Source organism: Camelus ferus, chromosome X, assembly GCF_009834535.1.
Source record: "Camelus ferus isolate YT-003-E chromosome X, BCGSAC_Cfer_1.0, whole genome shotgun sequence".
Classification (NCBI taxonomy): Eukaryota; Metazoa; Chordata; class Mammalia; order Artiodactyla; family Camelidae; genus Camelus; species Camelus ferus.
In genome coordinates this window covers 57,989,125-57,999,778 of record NC_045732.1, presented here as the reverse complement: position 1 = coordinate 57,999,778, position 10,654 = coordinate 57,989,125, and the positions used below count along the sequence as shown (strand labels likewise).

Here is a 10,654-nt window from a genome sequence, read left to right as displayed (position 1 = left end):
TGAACAAGCATTTTAAAAATATATAATGCAAAAAGATAATAGTAATAATATTGAATTAATTATATTTTTTAAATGTAATAAAATTACCTTTATACAGAATTGAGTCATGTTAAAAAGAACTTGAATGGATTCAAAAGGTGATATCCAATAGAAAATTTTCAGGAATGAGATACTACTTTCTTCCTCTCATGTTCCCACAAAATAAATTTCAAGGTTTTCCAGTCAGCCCACAGGCTACTGGATCTTTGCCTGCCTGCCCACAAGTGTATTCTAACTAAATCTTTCTCTATAAATTTTTATATTCTGTGAATAAATTATGAATACAATTTCCAAATGTCACCAAGAAGACTATCAATATGTATCAATATCCTCAAGCTACTTCTTGGTAATAAATGTCAGAAGAAATTTTTTATGGGTTTTAAAGCTTATTTGCAATTTGTAATGAGCTTTTTGAAGGGCCCATTATTTTATGAGTGAGAACAACTGTCAAATAAATGTATTTGTAATGTCAAGAGTTTTATTACCACATGACTGGAGGCTAAAGTCTAGGTGCTAAACTGCTTCTGGGTTTATATCTTTCAGATAGCTTTTAAAATATGGGGTATAGCCCTTGCAACTTTTATTCCTTTTTCTTTACCTTTTTAAATTAATACTTTAACTTACATTTATTATGACCTCATTATCACTCATCTATTTCATTAAGGAATCATTGCAGCATTGGAGTTAATAGCTCTACAGGCAAGGAAAATAAAAGTATTAACCAGTAACTTTGAGTTATGCAGAAATAGCTGTGATTTGCAAGCTGAGCCCGAAGCAATGTGGATTTTATGTTATTAGAGATCTTTTCATCTTTTTGTGTTTAAAACAGAAGAAAAGATTTTTAATTCTTTCTCAGAATGATTCATATCTTGTGGTTTTTTCCTATTAGGCAATGAAGCTATGATATTAAGACTGAACATATAAATAATTCTCATAACTCAACAGAAGAGAAATAGAACTACCTGAGAACATTTTATTATGAGTGGGATTCTGTCATCGCGTTAAAGAAAAAGGTACATCAATGCATATTAAAATCTTTGAAACTCACTTAAGTACTTAATTCTGTATTTTTTATAAATTGGACCAGGCCAATATTGTTGTTACCTAAAATACATATCCATTGAAAAAATGATAAATATAGAATGTGTAGTTTTCTTTCTGACAAAGTATTCTTGAATATTTTTTCTGACATTACTGATTTTTGTGTTTTAGAATTTATAATTCTATTGTTCAAATTATAGTGCATCTCTGTTTTAACACACAGTCTATCAAAATATTTTATAAATTAAATTTTATTGGATTATTTTAGACGGTAAAACTTGAGTATTCTGCATAGTTATCATTAAGAGATATCATTAGAGGTATTTCAAAATGCACATCATTATTTGTAAACCAAAGTATATTAAATATATAGATCACTGGTATTTATAAATTATAATTTCTTCCTCCCCTCCCATCCACACACACAAATTTTTTCTATCTCTGATTTCTGATGTTATTGTTTTAATTAATACTATTAATTCCGGCAAAAATGAGAAATGGAATCAGAAAGTTATTCAAGAATACAAAGTATTTAATCTTGATAAACTTCACTATAAGTCAAAATAAATTGACAAATCGTGTATCAGGCTATATGCATCAAAACATCATAAAACTTTATCATTAAATGCTGTAATTTTATGGGTTCATGCTTCTACCTAGTTGTATTTATGTTATGACACCAAATTTAAAAATAGCAAATATAGTCTAGCTTCACTGTCATAATAATTTATAACAACTTGTTTTATCTTTTTCCATAAATTAAATGATTATATTTGAGTTTAATATAGAGTATTCAGTGCAAAAAAAAATGTAATATTGAAACAACATATAATGTGTTCCTGAGTATAGACCTAGTCTCTGTTTTAATGTAAATATATTTTCTCTTTAAGATGAGGAATAAACTTAACATAAAAACATCAAAATTACCTTTTTTAATGGGTGACTGTCAATAAAGATTTTATAGCATAGTAAACCAAGGGAGATACACAAGTACACACACACACACAGACACACACACACACACACTGTCTGTGACAAATAATAAGAGACATAGAAGAGATATAAAATAGTCCATATATAATCTGGTTTGGCTTAGTATTTTATTTTCAATAGAGCTATCCATTTTAGTCTTTTGATATATTTTTTTTCCCATCGACTTTATTGATGGGGAAATTGCTAAGAAATAGCAGAACGCCTAAGATTTCAATTCAAAACAAAATTATACTGAAATGGTGCAGTCTCTAGTTTATATGAATAGGATATAAAGCTATAATAATAGTCACCTTAATTCTAGGTGTCAATTTACAAATTATTTGACAATGAGCCACAGTGCCACAGAGCCACAGTGTTAGCTGGATTCTTTGTCATTGTCACCTAATAAAAGCAAGCAGTGCTTTAAAAACAAAGTCAGGTTTTTTTCCTTCCCACTTTCTTAATTTTCCCCTACTTTGTGCTATTATTTGGGATGTTGCTTTAAGATTACATCACTGCTGAAGATGGGAAAACCTGGCTAGAAAACTGTCAATCCTGTTTCTAAATTAGGCCCTCCTCACCTGAGGGTTTAAAATTTTCCTTCTGAAGAATATGTAGCCCCTATGCCCAGAAAGGTTGGACAGCAGGTTTGGCAATCAGATAGTATTTATTATTAGCTTTTTAAATAGAAGTACTTTGAGGACTCTTAAAATTTGGAGAAGAGAGAAAGAAGACTGTCCAATACACGTATTCAAAATGTTCATAGCTCAAACTTAGAAGTATGTTCTGGTTAAAATATTGCCTCCATTCAAAAGCATATATAATTTTAAAAAAGGCATTGATGACTATTATAATGTATTGTGGCTATAGTATAAGCTTGTTTTAAACCTGTGCCCTCAGTTTGTCTAGATTGCAACATATGAGTGATCACAAATAATCCCACAAGATAGGTTAAACAAAGGGGCAGGACATAATTATATGCGTGGGATAAAATTATCTGAAATTTTTCAAACTCTTTAATAGTATTTACCAATACTACAGTTCTAAAATCTCTTAGAAAGCCCTAAAATTGATTTGAAATAATAAAAAAAAATGGTTTTGATCTTCTCCTAACAGTGAGCTTATTTATCTCTTGACACACAGTGGCAGAGAAGGGGCAGGTTAATTGAATTTTCTGGTAAAAAGAAAATAAGATTTAGGTGAAAGATAGAGAAAGTGGAAAATGTCTGTCTTCTGCTCCCAGTGGATTTTGGAGTGGAGAAGGGAGACAGTGAAATGGGAGGTAGCTAGTTAATTATTTGTGCGTATTTAGGCTTCCCTTCTCTGGACCAGAAAGGAAGAATGAGCTAGATAGGTTGAATAGAAAGACAAAATTAAAGGACACTTCGGTATTTTTTTTAAATTTAAACTCAAAAGAATATGTACAGTACTTGTGAGACTAAATAGATAGCTTTCCAGAAAAGTTGGTGCAGTACAAATATCTGGGTCAAAGACTGAATGGGATACAAGCCATATTTTAAAGGTTGTGAAGATGGACCTGAATCACAAAGAGAAAATGGAGTTGCTTGAGCTCCCAGGGAGCCCTGACCATGTCAAGAGAACAGACCACAAGTTGAAAAAGCAGCAGTAGCAGCTAGGTACCCAGGGATGAATCTAGATCAACAAGACCTCATTCACACCATGAATCAGACCAGCTACTCTGAATCAGCACAAGAACGTGGATACCCTCATCTATAGTGATATGGGTATTTGTTAAGCATTTATATTCACCTAGGCACACATGTGAGAAGAGCAAAGGGGGAGAGAAAAAGCATCATGATAGGACATTGGAATATTAATTCACTGAATTGGTTACCAAATAGTAAATTCTACAAATAAAGTGGAGAGGAAGCTCACTTGCTCAGCCTGAAAATCCAGCTTCTCAAGACTGCCCAATTCTTTCAACAGGGATTAAGACTAGAGTCAGATTTATAGTGATGATAATAAAGCTTAAACTCTTGAGTCCTTCACTTGCATGGAACCAGTTTTATTCTTGTATACACATGGCACTGTAGAGAAAATATTTGTATGTTTTGCATAATTATGACTTTTTTCAGCAAATTTCAGTGAAACTTGGAACCTGGGATAAAAGACAAGGTTAATTTATGACTGAATATAAAGTGAAGATTCTAGAGTTATTTCTCTGAATGTGAGTGTTTATATTTCAAGTGGAAGTGAGACCTGGAGTTATCCCTAGGGTGTAAAGCTGAAGACACCAGTGTTATATTTTCCCTAAAGAGATTTATTTATATTCCAAATGGTAAAAATTCAGAATCTTTCCCACTACAATACTAAAGAGATTCTATCAGAAGGGAGTGGAGAGCAGCTGTCTCTCCTCCCACTCATCATATTCCACCAGAAACCTCATGTTAATATTCAGAATAGTGATAATAAATGAATAAATGAATAAATAATAATCTAAATTATGTTTTATTTTTCTTAAAAAGAGGGTCCCCAAATTGCATAAATTTTCGACCACACAAAACCTACTCAAGAGGGAAGCCTAGGAAGTGAGATTAAGAATATATCTTCCACAGACATAGAAAACAAACTTACGGTTACCAAAGGGGAAAGAGTGGGGTGGAAGGATAAATTAGGAGTTTGAGATTAACATATGCACACTACTTATATAAAATAGATAAGCAACAAGGACCTACTGTATAGCACAGGGAACTATATTCAATATATTTTAATAACCTATAGTGAAAAAGAATCTGAACAATATATATATACATACACATGTATGTGTATATATAACTGAATCACTCTGCTGTACCCCTGAAACTAACATAGCATTGTAAATAAACTATATTTTAAAAATAAATAAATTCAAAGTGAAACATAAAAGAATATATCTTCCAGAGAACAAAGCTGGAGGTATCAGACTCCATGATTTCAAAATATGCTACAAAGCTATAGTAATTTTATAAATGGCACAAAAACAGACACATCAATCAATAGAACTTAATAGAGAGCCCAGAAATAAACCCACACTTATATGGCAAATTAATCTATGACAAAAGAGGCAAGAAAATAAAATGGAGAAAAGACAGTCTCTTCAATAAATAGTGTTGGGAAAACCAGACACCTACATGCAAAAGAATGAAACTGGACCACTTTCTTACGCCATATGAAAAAATAAACTCAAAATGGATTAAAGACTTAAACGTAAGTCCTGAAACCATAAAACTCCTTGAAAAAAATATAGGCAGTACACTCTTTGGTCTTAGCAAATTTTTTTGGACCTGCCACCTCAAGCAAGGGCAGCAAAAGCAAAAATAAACAAATGGGATTACATCCAACTAAAAAGTTTCGGACAGCAAAGGAAACCACCAACAAAACAAAAATGCAACCTACTGAATGGGAGAAGATATATGCAAATTATATATCCAATAAGGGGTTAATATCCAAAACATAGAAAGAACTCACATAACCCAGGATCAACAAAGCAAACAATATCCAAAAAATAATCAGAGCACCTGAACAGACATTTTTCCAAGGAAGACATACGGATGCCAACAGACATGAAATGATACTCAGCATCATTAATCACTAAGGAAATGCAAATCAAAACCACAGTGGGATACCATGTCATGCCTGTCAGAATGACTCTTTCCAAAAAGACAACAAATAGCAAGTATCAACAAGAATGTGGAGAAAAGAAAACCCCCGTGCACTATAGATGGGTATGTAAATTATGCAGCCATTATGAAAAAGAGTATGAAGTTTCATCAAAAATTTAAAAATAGAACTACCATACAATTCAGAAATTCCACTTCTGGGTATTAATTTGAAGAAAATGAGAACACTAATTTGGAAAGATGTATGTACCCCTCTGTTCATTGAAGCATTGTTTACAATAGCCAAGCAACTTAAGTGTCCATCAATGAATAAATGATGAAGATAATATGATATGTGTGTGTTTGTGTGTGTGTGTTATTCACTCATAAAAAATGAAATCTTTCCATTTGCAACAACATAGATGGACCTAGAGGGTATTAGGTTAAGTGAAGTAAGACAGAGAAAGCCAAATACCATATGATTTCACTTGGATGTGAAATCTAAACATCAAAACAAAACAGAATCAGACTCATAGATACAGAGGTAAAAATGGTGGTCACTAAAGGGGAGGGTAGTAGGGGGTTAATAAAATATTCGAAGGGGATTAAAAGGTACAAACTTCCAGTTATAAAAGAAATAAGCCACAGGGATGTAATGTTCAGCACAGGAAATACAGTCAATAATATCATAGTAACTTTGTATGGTGACAGATGGTTACTAGACTTCTTGTGGTGATCAATTTGTAATGTATATAAATGTCAAATCACTGTGTTGTACACCTGGAACTAATATGTGTTGTATGTCAATTAGACTTCAATAAAAAAGAATACAGCTTCCAGGGCTCCTACTCTCCAAGAATGAGGCTGAAATGGAGCTTCCTGTTATAAATAAGATGCGGGTTTCCTCAATCTGCTCTATCAACAGGGGTGAAGAGGAAATGGTTCTTACTTGAACAAAGGTCTGATCTCCTATAACTTTCTTCCTTTCATCAACAGAAGTCATGAGAGAGTTCTGCATGCTTGAAGAAAGTTTCAGTACTCCCTAGAATGGGTCGGGGTGAATTCTTCAGTCACGGGATGCTGTACCTCACTGGGAAAGGTAGGCTATCAGCATTTCTCATCCTCTCCAGCCTCCATTTGCAGTTGCTAGATTCCAGGTAAGTTTGACCTACAAGCCGGGGCTCCTTTGCTCTATTCAGCCACCACACAGATGCAAAAGGCTGAAAATACTGGGGTCTTGAATGTTCTTGCTCCAGTTCATTCATAGAGAACAAGTTCAACAATGGAAAAGGCAGCTGAGAAGAAAAGTGATGACTGTTTCAGCTAATTGACCTGCTCAAAGAGCAGTGGAAAGCGGTCAATTTGAGTTAACTGGCCCACTGTCTCCAGCCCAGCTCTGAACCAGTGGTACAGAGATGTTTGCAAGGAGAGACACAGACATAAGAACACAAAACCCTGAAATTTCTCCCCACATAAATTGACTTTATTTGAAACAAGTGTGGGAAAATTCAAGATAAAAGGTGCTCTCAAAAATAATAAAGATTTTGGTAGTAAGCAACTAAGAGAAGGCTGACAGCTACATTAGAGCAACAAGATAAATTATTGGCTAACCAGTTTACCAGAAAGAGAAAATGAGGAAATTAAACAGCTAAAAAAAAGTCCTCTTGGGGTTAGAAAAAAAATCTTAAAGACTTGCTTCAAAACTACTCTAAAAAGAAGTAAAAATTTATTTGTATCATATTTTGGACCAATCTGTATCCCAGTAAATTTCTAGGATCAGTGAAGCAATCAGCTGGTATTTAATAGATAGAACTGTAAAGCTGGGTGTGATAAGAGCAGTGTCAAAAACTCAAGAGAGATCAGACAACAAAGTCCTGCTAAAGCCAGTATTATCCCATTATGACCGTGTGTACACCCAAGGCTCAACCCTCTGAGGAGTAACATTAGAACCTTTACCATCAAGGTAAAATAGAATTCTCTAAAATACTCCAACCAAATCATTAAACTAACTTAAAAAAATCAAACAAAAACGAGCTTGGAGGTGTGGGGACCAGAATCTAAAGTTGGTACAAAATATATATCATTTTTAAAATAGAACATTATGAGATGTGCAAAGAAATAAGAAAGTGTGACACATACATGGGGGAAAATAACAATAGGCAATAGAAACTGCCTGTGAGAGGGAGGGCCCATATTTCAAAGTTACCTAACAGAGACTTCAAAGCAACCATTATAAATATGTTCAAAAATTTCATAAAATCAATATTAAAGAAGGAAAGAAACATATGATGTGTCATCAAATAAATAATACAAACAGATAGAAATGATTTAAAAATGGAAATTCTGGAGTTGAAAAGTAACTTAAGTGAAATGAAAAATTTATAGACAGCCTTATCAATAGATTTGAACTGGCAAGAGAGAATTAGTAAACTTGAAGACATATTGGTAGAGATTATGTAATTCCAAGAATTGAAAAAAAAAATAAGACAGCCTCTGAGAAATGTGGGAGAACATTAACAGCACCAATATAATCCAGCAATCCCACTCCTGGGCAAGTTTTCAGAGGAAATTCTAATCTGAAAAGATACATGCACCCTAATGTTCATAGTGGAACTATTTACAATAGCCAAGGCATGGAAGCAACCTAAGTGTCCATCAACAGATGACTGGGTAAAGAAGATGTGGTGTGTGTGTGTGTGTGTGTGTATATATATATATATATATATATATAGAATATATATATGTGTGTGTATATATATATGTATATAAAATACTACTCAGCCAGTAAAAAGAATAAAATAATGCCATTTGCAGCAATATGGATGGATCTGGAGATATTTGTTCTAAGTGAAGTAGACCAGGAAGAGAAAGAAAAATATCATATGATATCACTCATATGTGAAATCAAAAAAAAAAAAAAAAAAGGACACGAACTTATTTACCAGAGACAAACTCACAGAAAACAAACTTATGGTTACCGGGGGGAAAAGGGGGAAAGGGAGGGATAAATTGGGAGTTCAGGATTTGTAGATAGTGACTACTATATATAAAATAGATAAGTAACAAGGTCCTCTGTATAGCACAAGCAACTAAATTCAATATCTTGTAGTAACCTATAATGAAAAATAATATGAAAATGAATATATGTAACAGAATCACTGTGCTGTACACCAGAAATTAACACAGCATTGTAAATTGCCTATACTTCAGTAAAAAGAAAGAACACTGATATAAATGTAGAGTATCAGGAGGAGAGGAGAGAGAGAAAGGAGCAGAAAAATATTTAAATTGATATAGCTAAAAAGTCTCAAATTTAATTAAAAATACTAATCTACATATCCAAGAAGTTCAATGAAGTCAAAGTGAGAAAAGCAAAGAAATCTACATCCAGACATAGCAGAGTGAAAAGACTGAAAGCCAAAGACACAGAGACCATTCTGAAAGTAGCAAGAGAAAATTACTCAGGTAGGAGAAAGTAAATAAAATTAAAAGCTGACCATATCAGAAATAATGGAAACCAGAAGGCATTAGGACAGTATATTCAAATGGTTTCCCTTGCAGCCCTTTAAAATAGTGGTTGTTTGTCTCCTTAGCCCTCATACACTGGAACAAGAGTTGAAGTAGGAGTCAACCTTGTTTTTCATTGCTGCTTCCAAACTTTTCTCCTTGTCTCCTCTCTAGATCTTCTGGCTTTGAATCTTATGTTATCTGGACACATTAAATATTTGTCTTTTTTTTTTTTTTGAGCCTCCTACCGCCCCTATTTCATGTCCTCTCATTTTTCACATTTTTTCTCCTAATGTATGTCACTCTCTGTGATGACTCATGTCTTAATTCTTTGTGATTTTAATATTTGCTTTGATAATCCTTCCAACACCCTGGCGTAGCAATTCTTTGATTTTTTTCCCTTCCAAAAACCTTTTCCACCATTTACCTCAGCTCCTACATTCATGATTGTAACCTAGAATTTATCATTACTAGTAATCTCACTTGGTCACATCCCCTTTTCTGGCTACAACATCCTATTTTACCCTCTCACCTGAACTAGTACTGATTGCAAGATTATTTTAACCATATCAGAGCCAATAATCTATCAAAGCTGGTGCTTTTCCATCTTTATTTAACTCCCTTTGATATTCTCTCTTCTTTTCTTAATCAGGTTAAATTATATGGTTAGTCACAGTCCTTACCACTTTTTAGACAGATCAACTCTATTTCATCCTTTTCACTTTCTGTCATACTCGCTGGGCAAGAACTATAGTTAAATCAAATTCAGTGCTTATTTCATGATGACATTGTGCAGGTGAACATAGCTGAAAATTAAAAAAAAAAAACATGCTGATTATTTGCATTTTACATTCATGAACAAATGCCTCAACTGAGACCTTAATGCTACCTGTTAACCAAATATATTTCCCAGATGCATTCAACCTCCTACTCTCTCTGTTGACAGCTTTGTCTTTTCTTCTCATCAGCAATCTCAGACATTTTCCACCCCTCTTCATTCTCAGACTAAGAAAATTAAAACAATCAGAAGAAAATATCCACAAATGTCCATACACCTAAATTTTCACTCATACTTTCCTTCCATCTCATTTCTAGAAAAAAACTTTCTGTGCTCTTGCTTAAAGTCAACCCCTCTGCTTGTGCACTAGATCTCATCTCTATTCACCTGCTAAGAACAACAGTCCACAAAATCTCTTATCTCTTTTCTTCAAAATAAAATTTTCTTTCTCTTTGGATGATTTCTACCAATACAGATATGCTTCCCATCTTAGAACAAAAACAAACCAATTAAGTGTCTCTAGACCCCAGTTTCTCACCTACAGCTACCTATTTCTCTATTTTTCATTTTAGTAAAACACCTCTGAAGAGTTGACTATCCTTTGTTCTTTTTTCCTCCTTCTATTCTCTCATATAACCAATCTAATCAGTTTTTGCTTCTACCAATCCACCCAAACAGCTCTTGACAGTATCACCTGTGGTCTCTACATTGCTAAAGG

At 33.5% G+C, this 10,654-nt stretch overlaps 1 long non-coding RNA gene across 1 annotated transcript; it reads left to right on the top strand.

Annotated features, from left to right (window-relative positions):
• The first annotated feature begins 937 nt into the window (after positions 1–937).
• Positions 938–9,820, top strand: LOC116662118. The gene is made up of 3 exons (XR_004318101.1): positions 938–1,021; positions 5,913–5,918; positions 9,811–9,820. It is a non-coding gene; the product is annotated as an uncharacterized LOC116662118 (long non-coding RNA).
• The last annotated feature ends 834 nt before the right edge of the window (positions 9,821–10,654 follow it).